The 12,425-nt window shown below is 48.2% G+C and overlaps 1 protein-coding gene across 1 annotated transcript in view; it reads left to right on the forward strand.

Annotated features, from left to right (window-relative positions):
• Window positions 1-12,425, forward strand: part of HSD17B4 (hydroxysteroid 17-beta dehydrogenase 4) — a 1,724,715-nt gene that overhangs the window by 207,297 nt on the left and 1,504,993 nt on the right. The gene's annotated exons all lie outside the window — the stretch shown is intronic.

Below are 12,425 nucleotides of genomic sequence, written 5' to 3' on the forward strand. Positions count from 1 at the left end.
CCCCTCAACCGGGCTCCAATCCTTTTTGCAACTTTGCCCTCCCTCAGTCGTGTTCACATTTGCCAGTTTAACACAGTTCACTTAGTTGCAACACCTTGCAGGATTCATTTCCCTTGGCTTTTTCCAGCCCTCAGTCAGCTTTCTCTTAGCCCCAGTCAGGCTTCACACATTTACTGTTCGCACTGCGTTCCCCTCAGCCTGGCGCACACACCTGTTTCACAATGTCAAAATTTTGGTAATGGGTGAAGGACTCTCTATTGTACATGGGATTTTGTCTCGACCCTTGTATGAACACCTTAACCCACCATGCTGGCCGTTCCTATGGCCTCCTGGTACTATAATGTTCACAAGAAAAGGGGAGCAGCCAGAATCTTTCGAATGTGCGTCCAGGTGGCGCTGGACCACTCTGCAGCTGGTCTTTCCCTGGGCTTGATTTACTGTTGGTTCTCCCTCTGACTCATTGGCTGCGCTAAACTCCTTGTTCCTTGTCTCTTTAGTCAAGGACGGTACCATGGTAGCAAGTATGTCACCCTGCATCGGTTATCAGTGCGGGAGGGTCCCGTGCACCATTAACATCTGTTACACCACACGTCAGCTGTAGTTCGCGGTTTTATGATTCCTTTCACAGAGGCTTTGCGGGTCTGGGTCTAAAAGGGCAAGGGCACTTCCCTCCTTGTCATTTCTGGTCTCACCGCCTTCTCTGTTTGAACTGCCGCCCCGGATTAGCTGCTTCCTCGTGCTTTGGCCTTGCTCAAAGTGTGCTCTCATGCTCCACCTTTTATCCTTATGGGGAAAGGAAAGGGTAGTCAGTGTGTGTATTTATTGTCAATTAGCTGACTCTGAGTGACCCTTGTGTGGGGACATGGCTCTGGTGTTAGTCCGTTGTCTTTCATGGTGTAACAAAGGGGGGTGGGGAGGTAGAGCTTCTAAGTATCCTACGGGGTAGGATGAGGAAAAGTTGTTATAAGGAAGAGGGTACCGGGTCTCACCCGTCGGTGTCCCACTTCTACTCCCCGAAGACCCACCGCATCCAGGTGGTCCTCCCCCACTGGTCCACCCCCAGGAACCGGATCCAATAGCGATGGCTGTGTCCTGGCCACCTGGATGACAGATCTCAGGGCACTAGCAGGTGAGACACCTTCAGGTTTCTCACATTGCCCAACCCAGACAGATGCAGTGTGCTGTTCATAGTTTCCTTAACAGAAAATCCACCATGGCCTGGTAACCAGTGTCTTTTGGGATTGACGGTACATGTCTTAGCAGTCCCTTCTGTGAGGCTCAAGTTAAAGCGGGTGCAATTGCTCCTTGCAGACCATTACAATTCATTATCCCAAACTAAATTAGCCACAATTCTAATTTCACAGGACATCAAGCAGGACGTTTGTGGGTGGGGGGGCCACAAGCTCAATCTACTCAAGAAACCCCCTCCCCCCTTCCAAATGCAAGCGCCCCCTTTGGTGATCACAAGGGACTCTTACCAGTTCTGCTGAAGAGCAAACAGTCAATGTTTCTGCATCTGTGACCTCGGCTCTGCATAGAAAAGTCTGGAGTATATCAAAGTGATCAAGCCCGGGGCCTTTCATCTAGAACTCAACCCTTTACTTCTTGTGACCAAGAATTAATTGATGTTGATTCTCAAAGACAACTCCACAATGATGTACTTCATCAACAAAGGGAGTGGACAGATGCCAAAGTCATCTCCTGTGTGCAGAACAGCAGTTGAACTATCGGAATTGGGCATGCTATTTATTTTATTGATTTATGTATTGGGTATTTATAATGCACAAGTGGTATTTCAAGGCGCATCAAGACAAGGGTGGGGGAGGTACAGGGAAGAAAACAAAAACAATAATGTTCCTACTAGATCTTGAGACATTCGGATCATGCAATTGCCGTAACAAGAATGAAGGAGAGGAGAAGGCAGGGGACTGAGGGGGACAGGGAAGAAGACAAACAATAACGTTCCTGCTAGGTTGTGAGACAACACATCTATCTCTAGGAAGTGCCCCCCAACCCCCTGAATGTAGAACCAGTCCACCAACTCCCTTAGCAGGATCTCCTCTGCCAACTGCAAAGGGTAAATGTACATGGTCATCCTGGAAGGGATTTATTTGGAGACAGTCTCTCACACACACACACACACACACACACACACACACACACACACACACACACACACTCACACCCCCTCCCGCACACTTACCCTTTTCACATCTTGGGTAGACGAGAGTCCCTACACTATTGCTCTGCATCTCTTCTTTTGCCTTGCGTTTAGCGTTTTTGCACTTGGCTAATGAGAAAAATAATGAAAGCTTTTCACAGTATGTATGTGTATCTGTCCTCTATCTACAGAACTGTGTAAACATGGTCTACTTGTGAGCAGGTGTGTATCCGTGAAACTTTGTGCATGGCTGCGTTTTCTTCATGACTAACGTGGCTATGTCGTGGTATCACTAATGACGACAGCATAATGGTTTTCCGTAGTTAGTCAATCTGATCCATCGAGGCATTTGAATCGATGTTCAGGGTGGCGGCACCTGTACCCATAAAGACATTGGGGGTCATTACTATTAGCACCATGGCTGCCTCCAAAGTCGTGTCTGGGTTCTCTGAATGGGGAGTTACCGGGTCATTCCAACCTTGGAGGACCCGGTAAATCCCCATTCAGAAAACCATTCCCCATTCTGATTCGAGCCCCCATAGGGCTCAATGGGAATGGGGAGGGAGCTAATAACGAGCACGCAAATAGCAGGCCCGTTATTAGCTCCCTGGTCCCTTAGCGGCTGCCGCTAAGGACGGCTGGTTTTACCTGCGGTAAAAGGCGGTAGGGGATTAACGGCACCAGCATCCTTACCGGTGCTGTTAACCCCTTACCCCTGCACTCGTAATGAGGCCCATTGACTGGATAAGGTTTGAATGGCTGTCTAAGCGAATATCTGTTTGCATATATGGATGTCACAGTCCCTCCTTGGGGCTGTCCAAACAGTGAGTTGCTTTGTGCGTTCTTGACTCTTCAGGCTGTCGTGTTTATGGGAGTAAGGAGGGGCATTCCAGGGACCCTCTCTTCAGTCCCCCTCTCTGGTCGACTTGTCGACCAAACCACCATACTTAGTCACTGTTGCTTTTGGTAACCATATCTTTGTAACTCTTCCAAGATGTATGTAGTAATTTGCATAGTCATCAAAACTCCAGGTCATGTAACTGCAGTCTCCTTCCCGGCTGTACCATACCCATTTTGCCCAGTACTTGTTGTCAAAGGGATCGTCGAATGTTATCATCTCGGTCGGGAACAGTGGGCGCTCCTTTATCTTTGCCTTCAGGTTATTTCTTTCTTCCACAAACTTGTCATTTTCTTCAACGTCTATAATCCACTAACACTTTCCTCCCTGTCGTTTCACAACATTGTGTGATGCAGATCTTAATCACACACAGTCCTACTAGTACTACTATTAGTGCTCCCAGTAATACTTTGTCTGTCTGCTATCCATGTTGGCTCCATGACCATATATATGACAGACAGCTCTGATCTTTTCCTGTTACCTTGGCTTCCTCCTCCATTTTTGCGCCCTTTTTCGATAATCTTGTTACTGCTTTTGTCGGTGTACCTTTTTCTCCGTCATTTGTGGGCTCAAAAGTGCAACAGGAACTCCAGATTCTGGCACAAACTCCTCCTTTCATTGCTGTGCGAATGTTTAGACTATATCTATTCTGGAGAGCCATCTACCTTACTGCTCAGAGCTCTTCTTTTATCGCGTTGAAGCCATTTACTGTTGAACTTATTGTCTGCATCAGCTCCAATCTCGTTATCTGCAACCATTTTGCCTTTGTATATGTCTGTACAGCAGGAACTACTGATGCGAAAAACATTTGTCCTACTGAACAACCGTTGTTCAGATGGCATATCGTCCAGTGATGCTTCCGGTCCTTATGAGAATTAGTTGTCTTTTTTCACTCAACTCCCCTCTACTGACCTTTTCTTTCTTTTTCGTGTTGTCCATTTTGGGGAACTCATCTATCTTGAAGTCCTTCTGCTGTACTACTAGTGGTGGTATGTTGATGTTTACCAACGAACTCATCCCCAGTTGGGTGGCAGCTTCTCTTATGCCTTAGGTCCGTACGCCCAATAGTGATCCATTAGTACTGCAGTCCCAGTCCTCATTGCTGGATGTTTTTCTGTGTATCTGCACTCCTATTTTTCTCCAACCTTTACCGCTCCATCGTTCTGGAAACCCAATGCTGGCTTCTTCAGTGGTGTTATGGGCACTGGGCCAGCTTCATTGTCCATCCAGGTCAGTAACTTGATGCTCGCATCCTATTCCTTCAGGCACTTATTTTCTCCTTTTACTGTGTTTACCGGTGCTTGTACTAGGGTGTGTGCCTTGCTACCTACTACTCCCTCTTTCCATCCTTCAACTGTGTAAACTTGGCCATACACAAGCATTTGTGGTGTTTCCCAACATCCCAGTTCTCGTCATATTTCCTTGGGTCCTCTCTTGGGGCATGGTAATTCTTTGAGTGTTATCGTTTTTGTCCCTACGCTATGTATTGTATAGCCTGGTCTAATTGCCAGTAATTGTTCATCATGTCAAGTGTCTGTATATAACTGTCTTCTTAGGGAAATGTTGCCTTGGACATCCACCTTAATGTTGCTGTTTTCTCTTGGACTCTTCCTCGGGTTGTAACCATGGATAGGTACATACGGCATTATACATTTGCTGCTGGTATTTCAATTGCTATACATGTTGTGGAGGCACTCGTGGCAGGGGGATTGATGAGCAGACATAGCAGCTCTCCCCAGTGGTTTCTTTACCTACTTTAGTCATGTGCTGGTACCATATGTTTTTTTTAGATACTCACGCAGTATCGGTGAGATAGTTCCGCCCCACCTGCCCCCCCATGTCTGCATCTGCATTGTGTCTACCCCTCTTTAGTGTGCTTACTGGTTCACGTAACAGGGTTGTTTCACCTGCTGGAGTTGGGGTTGTGTTAGTAGAGGATACAGCGGCATTTCTAGCAACCTAAGATACTCGCCAAAAGATGAGGGTGAAAATGCCACATGAAAATAAGACACAAGACACAATAATCATTCTTTTTATAATATTGTCCATCACTTCTGGATTGTTGCATAGTTGAAGAGATCAGTTGCCCACCTGAAATGCACAAAACAAGCGATACTAGGTTAGTATTGTATTCATTCAAGGCCCGCGAACAAAATAGTCTGCCATAGCAAGAAGGAATAATTGTTCCCACACAGCTTTTATTCTGGGGTCACGTAATACTGAGAGTACGGATGGATTTCGCCTTTCCCAGTGTGGATATACTTGGGTCAAATGGGCTATGAAGATGCAGAAATACACGTTAGGGTGCGTCTTCTGGTACTGTTGGACCTCATAACAAATTGGACAAATTGGCTTTGGAAAGTTTCAGGATGAGAATCACTGGGAATCATGGAATCAAATGCAATAATAACACTCGCACTTTCAAAAATGTGTGCGTGAAGGAAAATAACAGACAGCGTACCCTCACTCTGGATGTGTAGAAAGTCCTTTCCCTATCTCTCCTGCATGTGAGCGAGTGACCATTGGATGTCCTCTGCTGGGTTGTGCTGATTCCAAATTGTTGTTTTGCTCTTCTGCTTGTGGATCGTTGGCCCTGTCGATATTGATGCTAGGAGAGGCCATGGCTTTGTAGGGTGTTATGTCCCCGAGGAGGTTTCAAGTGATCTTCCCAACAAGTTTGACTGGTCGCTTAGTTATTAATTCTACAATGTGCGGTCCTGTGAACCACTTTGCATCCCACTTTCTGGAGAAATTGCGTAAGAGGACTAGGTTCCCCGGATACAACAGTAGCTGCTTAACAAAGTCCTAAGTGGCTTTGGTGCTGTCGCTCTTTTCTCCTGCTTCAGGCCTCTCCCATTGTCACAGCAGCTGACAAGAATTAAAAGAGGCTCTAGCAATCAAGGAAGCGGTATACTTGTACATTTCCTCACCCAGTATTGCGCAATGTGGACAGGGCTAAGGGAAGGCAATAGAGCCCATTTTTGTTCAGCGTCTTTTTAATTTTGGCTACATTTTCCTCGAGCAAGCTGTTGAGGCCCCCAAATACCCTGTTTGCTTGCAGGTGATGGGCACAAGAGTATTTGTGTTCGATTCCTAACAAGGTTGTGATGTGTTAGAACATCTCATTGGCGAAGTGAGGGCCATTGTCAGACTGCAGGACCTTGCACATGCCCCATCGAAGGAATATCCCGCGGACCAGGAATTTCACTGGTTAAGGGCGTCAGGATGGGAGCAAGGACCGGCCTCGATCCAACGCGAAAATTGACATACAACCACTATCATGTAGCAGTAACCTTGGATCATATCGACATAGCCTGCATGCAGGTGTTGGAATGGACCCACTGGGCGAGGTATAGCTCCTCTTACTATACTCGGTGTATAACCTTCAGTGAATTGTTTACACACTAGACAATTAGTCATAAATTCAGCCACGTGTTTCGTCAAGTTATAACAAACCTGTTTCTCCAATATGAGCAGCAAGCACCTCCTTCCCTGTATGGGTTGGATTGTGCAATTGTGTCAGTGCAGTGTGCAATAATGAAAATTGGCATTACCACTTTCCGTGTGTTTTGTCGCCATAAGGCTTCTATCGGAGACACCTTTTTATCCACAACTCTTTTTCTTCCTTGGGTGCAGCTCCCTGCAGATCCATAATCTGTGTCACTGGTAAGTGTGTTATAGCCTTCCTTTAGTATCATTGTACGTGCATAATTGCACACATGGGACGAAGCCTCCATTTCTAAAATGTCCCCAAATTTATCGGCACCTTTGCTTCCGCGTCTGCTGCTTCGTTGCCACTGGAGATGGGATCCTCCCCCCTCGTGTGTGCTTGGCACTTTGCTACTGCTATTCGCTCTGGGAGGTCTATTGCTTCTATCAATCCGCCCAATAGGAGTACGTGCTGGACAGGTGGCCCATCAGCATGCCTGAAGCCCCTCCTCAGCCACCGTGACAGCCCGGAATGCACTGTTGGTGTCACATAGGCGGAATCTGAAAACACTGTCACTTCCTTTCCTCTGCTGTGCTCCAGTGCCAATATTAAGTCCACTAATTCTGCTGCTTGTGCTGAAAAGTGTGACGGTAGACGTCCGCTTGTTAGGGAGAATTCTCAGAAATGTGCTCATTCCCTTCTACCTTAAAGACCTCCAGCTCTTTGCTGGACTTTAGGACTTTTCATTTCTATCCTGGAGACAGTGAGACCTTCTTCCCATTCTCTCATATATTTTTCATTAATTTGAACGCTGTGTTTCTTTTTAATTTTGGAGTCGGAAAAACTCTACAGGCATCATCTTTACATTGTGACAAACAGCACCTTCAGTGCAGTGGCACAGGGAAGTCTCTTAGATTTCCCAAAGGTTTAAATACCTTCTCTTGGTGTAACTACTGTTTCCAACAGCAGTGAAGTAAAATTGACTTTGCTTAGATTTTGTAACTTTCTAGACCCAGCAACCACTATTTTACAATAGTGTGCTGGAGGGGTTACTTAGTATCCCCCTTTGTCTAGTTTCTCATGTAACATTTCTATGTTACCCTTTCTACAATGAATGGCTGGTGGCAGTGGTTTACTTTTTCCTACCATTGTGTGTTTTTACCGCGGGCTGCAATTGAAGCTGCAGTAAAGCACCCATGGGTGCCCATTTTGTCAAAATGGTGCTGGTCTTCTTTTTTCGGCATTTCTTGTTGGAAAGGTCCTTCTTGAGATTTACTCTTCGCGCCAAACCAGATTTGGTCCCTTTGTTCGTTTTGTCTTTGGCAGGATTCACTAGTGAAGCCTGCCTCTGACTCCAGCGTGTCTGGCAGGGCAGGAAGCGAGAGAGGTGGCCAAAACGCCCTGTGCTTAGTCTCCTTCATTACAGGAATGCACCCAAGGGTGATTGGCTGGAGGGCTGTCCTTGGAGGACAGCCACCCTGCTGTGTGATTGACAGCTAGATTGCGAATGAATAGGAGAAACCTTCATAAAAGGCAAGGCTTTTTACTTGGAAGGCAGAGTCGACCACTAGACAAAGGAATCAGAAGACAAACTTGGAAGAGACGCCTGCTGCAACTCCTGGACCGTTGGTTTGCCTGGTGAAGCCTTGCTGCAGTGCTGAAGCTCTGAATTTGCCTCGACTAGAGAAGACCTGCAAAGGACGACTACTCCCCTTGGGTTGGTGGGACCAATCGACCCCAAGATGAGCTCATCTGAAAATCCTCTCTGAGCTGGCTGTACTTCCACTGCTGCTGTAGGAACCGATTGTCAGGCAGATGAACACCAGATTGAGTGCATCGTTTTGAAGTCAGACCCGAGCTCCAGGTAGAGCCTCCGGACTCCCATGAAGCAGGACTGACCAAGCCTGAGTCACCTCAGAGTGCAGGACCCCAGATACGAGGAAAGTCCATAAAGGTACCTGAGAACCGCAGTGGTGCTATTTACGAGGGGCGCGAGAAGGAAAAGTGCTGCTGATCTTAAGTTTGCTTATTGCTGCCGCCAACCTTCAATTCGTAGAGCAGGAGTCCCCAGACGCCCTCCCTCTTGTCCCCACGACTGAGGTCCAGGAACAACAGGATCTGCAGACCTGCACAAGAACAGAAGCCAGCTGGAACCAATTTCTTCTAACCAAAGGTACTGTAAAACTAAGAGGACTTACCTCTTGTCATGTTGCCTGGCTAGTTCTCAGTTGAGACTTGTCTTGGTTGCTTTTGCAAGGTTTCTTGTAGCTTTGCCCCTCACAAGCCTCCCAGTGTGTGGTCCTACAGTGATATCATTTTTATACAAAGACTTCTAATACATTGTGCAAGACTTTTTACCTACCTGCAAGAAGTGCTTCAGCTCACCTAGACCTCTGCTCAACTAACATTGGCTGTCCTGGCCCCCTGAAATACTCTTCTTACCTCTGACATTGTGCTTTGCCTTTCCCCCAGGAAAGGGTTAATTTACTTTGCATTGGAGGGTTCAAAAAGTACTTACCTGCTTAAGAATAATTAACCATTGTTTTATTCACTCATGTTCTCCTTTTGACACAAACTTCAGTATTGCCCTAAATGTACCAGTGATATATTAATGTCCACAGTGTCCTAGTTATTTTAGTCACCTCTGGGTGTAGGAAGAAACGGTGTGCCATCCCAAATGGGTATTTACTGATTTAAAGAAACTGAGAATGTGTAGTTTGAAGTATATTTTTGTGTTATATATTCTGAGGCTTGTGGAATCTGCTTAGATCACATGCTGTGCATAGGCCGACATCTAGTGGAAGCTGCGGAGTGTTAGTTTGTTTTTCGAAACTCGAAAATGGGCGTCGACCTAGGGCGTGCCAGTAACACTATCCCTAGTGTGACGTCCACTGTACCCATGATCCCTTACGCGTGTAGGATCCTCAGATTGTTTTTTTCCGCCATACTTGTTGGAAGCATTCAGCCTTTTTGTCATACTTCATCTAATATTCCCCTTTCTTTAAATCCCACGTCGAGATTCCGAAGATCGACACCGGTCTGAAGAACAAACAGCCGTCAAAACTGCACGATGGACTTTGGGCCTCGGAAGGTCTCTGGCCTCGGCCCGGACCTCTGAAGGCCTCTGGCCTCGGCCCTGCAAGTAGGGAGAGTGGGGGGTGGACATACTCGCACTTGTTTATTTCCTACATACACTCGCCCGCTGCCATAGAAGAACATATGGAGAGTACTCCATTTAAATCCTGCCCCAAGTGCAACCGCAAGTTCCCTTGGGTGGATAAGCATAACACTTTTAATCTCTTTCTGCCTAGGGATCACCCCGAAGCTAACTGCAGAGTGTGTAAGCTCTTTAAGGCTAAAACACTGAAGGACCGCTCCACTAAACGTTGGGCCCACTACGCCAGGCAGCTCGAGGCCATGGAGGCAGTGGGTTCCTTCAGTGATGGCAGCAACGCCGCCGTATCGGACAGCGAGGGCACAGGGGCGTCGATAGACACCCAAGCGCGAGTCCCCGGCCTGGGAGGATTGTCCGGCGGAGCAGTTATGGGGACCACACCCGGCGACATGAGCGCTACACACACTACTGCACCCAAGCACGCTAACCCAGTGATCAGAAGAAAGAGACACAAAGAGAGCGCTCCACAGAAACTGTGTTCTCTGTACATTCCAGGTCGAGATCGCCTCACGACACACAGCAACCGTCCACGATTGCCAAGTGTGCCTCGCTCCCCAAAGTTAGAGGTATGGTCGTCAGTCGTCGAAACCAACCTCTATCCCCAAGCAGCGCGCTTAAAGTTGGCTCCGGCAGTTCTGTCCATGTGTGCCTCCGAGTCTCGACGCTCGCCCTCGAAAGCTTTAGAACCTTCCCAATACACCGAATCTCGGCGCCAGGCGTCGAAAGATTCTGAGAAGGGCAAATATTCAGGGAAACCTTTCTCTACTCATGGAGAAAGGGACAAACAGCAGAAAAAGTCATCATAGAAAACCTCTGTACCCCAGGTCTAGAAGGACAAGCATAGATCTTCAGATAAGGTTAAATCTAAGACCCCTGACCCGATCACTAGACCTAAAGTTATCCCTCCCACTCCACATGACATGGGAGAAGAGGAACCTCAACAAGAAGTGGTCCTCCCCAGTTCCAGGGAATGGAGCTCTGATGACATCGACACAGTGATGACAAGAATGGCTTCTTTGGCTAATTTCTATGAGAAATACCCTGATTATTTTCTGAGCTATCAGAATACCCCTGACACCTCTACTCCTTCAGGATCCAAGGACCCTCAGCCTCCTAATAAGAGACCATGCAATGAGACTCCAGCTCAGGGCCAGATTTCAGACCCACTCTCTATTCCACCTTACTGTCAGTATGCTGAATATCCAGACATACAGATACTGGACGACCAAGCAGGGGTCGATTATTACAGAGACGACGAGGACCAGGATGAGGAGGAGGAGGAAGACGAGGCAGGGGCATATAATCTAGACTCGCCTATCCCCAAACATCCACCGGTAAGCGACTCCTGTGGATAATCAGCCACTACTGAATGAGGTTTTAGCTAGAGCTGCAGAGCACTTTCAGATTGACACTCAAGGGACTCAAGAGGAAAGGGACTTTGCAGAGGAAATCATGGGGGACAAGAAGTCCATTGCCCAAGCCATTCCAATTCTGAAGTCTATCCGACGCAGAATTGACCCCTCCCTCCTCACTCCTAATTTCACACGGGCAGTCCACCCCAGGATTGAAAAATTATTCAGGGCCGCCCCTTCTGACCTACTTTACATAAGGGGTCAGCTTAAGCCCGACTCATTGGTAGTTACTACCACCAGGAAAAGAGCGGGGAGTCCTTTAGCATCATCTGAAGCTCCCAAGACAAGGAGAGCAAGAGGATATATGGTCTAGGAAGGAAAGTGGCTTCCACTTCCGCTTACCAGGCAAGAATCACTCTGCTGGCAAGTTATAATTGTCATCAATGGGAGCAAGTAGCTGCCCTCATTGCCTCCGCACCAGAACCACTAAAGGGCCAGTTAGCCCATATTGCGTCAGAGGGTAGATCGGTGTCCGGGTGCATTCTGAAAGCGACCTTTGACGCAGCAGATAATGCAGGCCGGCTCATTGCAGAGAGCACTGTCCTCAACAGGCACACTTGGCTCAGACAGTCGGGGTTCAAATCCGAGACCCAGGCTTCTCTTATCGTCATGCCGGTGGAACCGAATGTCTTGTTTGGGAAAGCGGTAGAGGAGGCACTCAAAACTGCCAAAGAAGAATACGATACCCTAAGGTCCCTGGGACAATTAACTAACAAACCCACGAACCAAAGAGGGAGCAATAATTTTCATCGCGGGGGGGGCGTGGCTAGATGGCTCCGTGAGAGGACCTGCTCTCGGGGAGCTCCCACTGATCCGACATAAGATTCTGGGATAAATGGGGATATGCACGGCGATAAGCTGGTCTGCAGCACTTCCCTGGTCGTGGGAAGGTCCTGTGTGCATGTCTCATGATTTTCAAAGCAGATCCGTACATATTCAAGGATTCGCGGCCGCCGAGGCGCAGCAGAGCCCCTGGACCCGGAGGATGAGAAGATGGCGGCCGCGAGACAAAGGGTTGTAAAAACGACCATTGCGCCCTGTAGTGTCCGCGAGCTGGCATGGTGTCATTGGAGCTGCCGCGGACCTCTCCCCGAGTAGGGCTTTCGGCGGCCGAGAACCGGCAAGGGCGTGAAGCGGCCCCGGAGCAGTGACGTGGGGAGAAGCAGAGGCCCCGGAGCACCTGGGCTCCGGGACGAATTGACCACAGAGACCCGCTGTGCTCTCGGGTCCGTGCAGAGGCTTCGGTGCCCTCCGTCTACCTGATAGCGACATACACCATCCGGCAGAGCGGGTGATGCGAGAGGTGTTGGGCCTGAGGGGGCCAAGGAAGCCGAAAAGTGCGGCCGCGG

The sequence above is a fragment of the Ambystoma mexicanum genome, chromosome 6p, assembly GCF_040938575.1.
Source record: "Ambystoma mexicanum isolate Mex_15411 chromosome 6p, UKY_AmexF1_1, whole genome shotgun sequence".
In the NCBI taxonomy this organism is placed as follows: domain Eukaryota; kingdom Metazoa; phylum Chordata; class Amphibia; order Caudata; family Ambystomatidae; genus Ambystoma; species Ambystoma mexicanum.